The following is a 3,422-nucleotide window of genomic DNA, read 5'->3' as shown; positions in this document are numbered from 1 at the left end:
TGCCTCTCCCGGGGGGCCGGGGCGGCCGCGCAGAGCCGGGGGCTCTTCGGGCCCGGGGTGCGAGCCGGGGGGCCGCGGCCCTTCTGTGCCCCTCTCCTCCTCTTCCCGGCCTTCGCCTGGCTCCCCACCAGCCACTTGGTGCCGCTCTGGCACGACTCCTGGATTCTCTGGGACCGACACGCGGGAAGGTGAGCACACGGCAGGCGCGAGTCCCCAGGGTCCCCGGGCCGCTCCTCCCGTCCCTCAGCGCCCCCCCCCCGCCACCGCCGCGCAGATGCAGGCAGCTCTGGGCCCCAGGGGTGAGGGGTGCGTGGGTCCCTGAAAGGCGGGTCCGCTGCAGGGGGCCAGTCTGAGCCCCCGGGGCACCGGTCAGCAGCCCAGCCACCGGCTTGTGGGGTCCACACTCGTTTCGGTCCAAACCCTCTTTCAGGACACGGAAGGGCCTGGCGCCACTCGAAGGCCCCCCGGGACCTGCCTCTGGTCTCCCTGTCGCCCTCCGCGCGGTGAGGATTCTTCCCAAGGGACCTCTCCTGACAGTGACACTCAACGATTCAGAGCCCCTGGGGGGGTCCTCAGCCTCGGGGCGCAGCCCTCACTCCTGGGCCTCCCCACGGGCTGGGTGGGGGCTGTGCCGGCCCCTCGGGGCCAGCATGTCTGCCCCGGCGAACCCGAGTCCAGAGGGCGGGACAAGTCCCGTTTGGTGAGCTGTGCGGCCGCTGGCACGCCGCCTCGCCACGTTTCTGTGGGGACAAAGGCGACTACTCCCGGAGCCGGGGCTGACGCGTGGCTCCGAGACCCCTGAGCAGAGGGTCCCGGTCCCACACCAAGGAGCACCCACCCCGTTCTCTCCCCGGAGGCCGTCGGCCGCCACGGCTGCGGTCCCTTCTGGGGGACACCGGCCCCCATTTTCGGGTTTGGAGGCGCGCTCACCTGCAGGGCCCCAGGCACCCCCACGCCAGCACGTGTGGCATCTTTGTGTCCACGCGTCTCATCCGACGCAAGTCCTCGCACACCCACCTTCCGAGCCCCTCGCTAGGTTCACGCCTCGGCCAGGCCAGGCCCGCGCCTTCACCCCCTTTCCCAGGGAGCTGGGGACGAGCGCTAATGCGCTCCTCTCCTGGACCTGGTCGCTACCCGGTTGAAAATCCTCCCCACTGGCCCCCAGTCACCCTCGGGAGAGTCTGACCAAACACCCTCAGCGCTCGGGACACCCGCCCTCCGCACCCCTCCCAGCCCTCTGTCCCCCGGCCACCTGGACGGGCGCCCCGACGGCGCTCCTCCCGCTCCGGCCCCGTGTGTCGGGCTCGCCCTGGTGTGCGGCCGGGCCCTCCTGGGCGATTCCGCAGCGCCCCTCCCCTGCCAGCCTCGTCCCGGGCGCCCCTCCCCTGCCAGCCTCGTCCCGGGCGCCCCTCCCCTGCCGTGCTGTGACAGCACCGCTCTGTCATCTTGCACTTGCAGCCTCCGTGGCCCTTTCCATTCATTCATTCACCGGCTTGCTGAGTGCAGGAACTCGGCTCAGCGTCCCCAGGGGCCCCTTGCAGGCACAGCTGCCGGGCACCAAGCAAGCCCTGAGCTGAGGGACCGCTGGCATCGCCAGCCTTACCTGGGACACGGAGCCCAAGGCGTTCTTGGCTGAGCGAGCAGCGGCCTGGAGCCCCTGCGCCGGCTCTGGGTTCTCCAGGCGTTTCCAGGAGGGCCCCGCCCCGAGGTTGAGGCTGACGGCCCTCAGGGGCAGCCTCCTTTGGAGCTGTCTGCACAGGGAGCCCAGGGCGCCGCCGGGGGGCTCAGCGTGGCCGCCCGCACGCGGCTCTGCCTCCTCCTCCTCCAGTTGCTCCCAGTCCTGGAGCGGCCTGCGGCGCACGGTCACCCCCACGCCCGGCCACTTGGAAGCCATGTGCCTGGTCGAGAGTCCGATCCGCCCACCAGATCCTGGGGAGGGGGTCAGAAGGCAGGTCAGCAGGGCCTCCCCCTCCCACCCCGAGGCTCCACGGGGACACAGGCCCCCCAGGCTGCATGTGGGGGCAGGTGGCAGCTGCGGATGTGGGAAGGAAGCTGCTCCCTGGAAGGGGGGTCAGCGAGGCCCGGGGGAGGGCAGAGGGTGGACAGGCCGGGCAGCGTTTCCTGCGGTCCCTGGCGGCCGCCGTCTAGGCAGCTCCGGCCTCTTTCCGCTGTCTGCCTGAGGCCGGGAGGGAGGCCGGCTCAGGGCCGGCCCGGGGGCCCCCCGCCGCCCANNNCACTCGGCACCCACACTCCGGCCCCTGGAAGATTCTGGGGGACAGACCAGGGTTCACCTCCGCGTCCCCTCCAACGAGCCCGCCTGCAGAATCCGGTGCCCCAACCCCAGAGCCTGGGGAGCCCTCTCCCACTGCCTGGAGACCCCAAGGCAGCCCGGGCCCGCCTTCCTCCTGGCTCCCTTGCTGCCGACCTCACCGACCCCCCTCTCTGCGGGGTCGCCGCTGGTGGGCTCCTTGGGGCTCTGTCCTTCACTGCGCCGCGGCTGGGTGACCCCACCCGCCCCTCTCTGCTGGGGGAGCTGCAGGCACCGGGTCCTGGTGTGCTGAGTCCTTGTGATGAACTCGCTTGGCCGATGGCAGCCTCGCAGATGGGGAAGCCGCTGTCGGAGAAGTTAAGCTGCGCCCCAGTTCCCTCGGTCGAGGGTCCATGCAGCCAGCACCCCCTCGGATCCAGAGCGCGGGGCGTGACCCACATCACCAGTCATCCCAGAAAATCATGACCCCAGCGTTGTGCCCTGAAAAATGAGCGTATGGGGGGGGGTCTCCTTGCTCAGACGCCCGCCCAGCTCACACACACACGTGCAACTGAAGGAGAAGTTTCCTGAAACAGTGCTGGACTCTGAGTGACGGGCTCTGACTTGCTGTTTCGTGGGGTAAGGACGCCACTGCCGCTGGCGCCGCGAGTGTGGCCACCGAGGCGCGAGCTGCCGTTTGAAGGGTTCTCTGCCTCGCCGGTTCCCGCCCGGGCTGGACTGCCGCCTGCTCCGCACAGTCGTGTGTGTTGCTCGTATCCGGGGGATTTAATTCACGCCCCTTCCCGATGAAATACGGGAAACGGGCGTGGTGATTCTTAGGAAAACCAAGCTCCAAGTGTGGGGGAAACGCGGTACGTCTCGGGCCGGACCGGCTCGTCCCAGCCGGTGACGGTGCCCTGTGTGCCCGTCCCCGGCGTCAGGGGACAGCTCACGCTTGTCCGGCACTTAGCAGGCGCTGGGCGGTGTCCTGTCTTCATCCCTCTTCCTCGGCCGGGTCGGTGCTCTTCTTTCCTGTTACAGATGACGACGCACACCCCCAGGGGTCAAGTGTCTGCTTTAAAACCCGAATGCTTAACCTCAGGTCACGCGACCCCCTGGAGCATCCAGAGCGCAGGGGTGACCGCCTGACGAGACCCTCCCCCGCCCTCCCTTT

This window comes from Crocuta crocuta, unplaced genomic scaffold (genome assembly GCF_008692635.1).
Source record: "Crocuta crocuta isolate KB4526 unplaced genomic scaffold, BGI_CrCroc_1.0 scaffold139, whole genome shotgun sequence".
Taxonomy (NCBI): Eukaryota; Metazoa; Chordata; class Mammalia; order Carnivora; family Hyaenidae; genus Crocuta; species Crocuta crocuta.
This window is presented reverse-complemented; position numbering follows the sequence as displayed.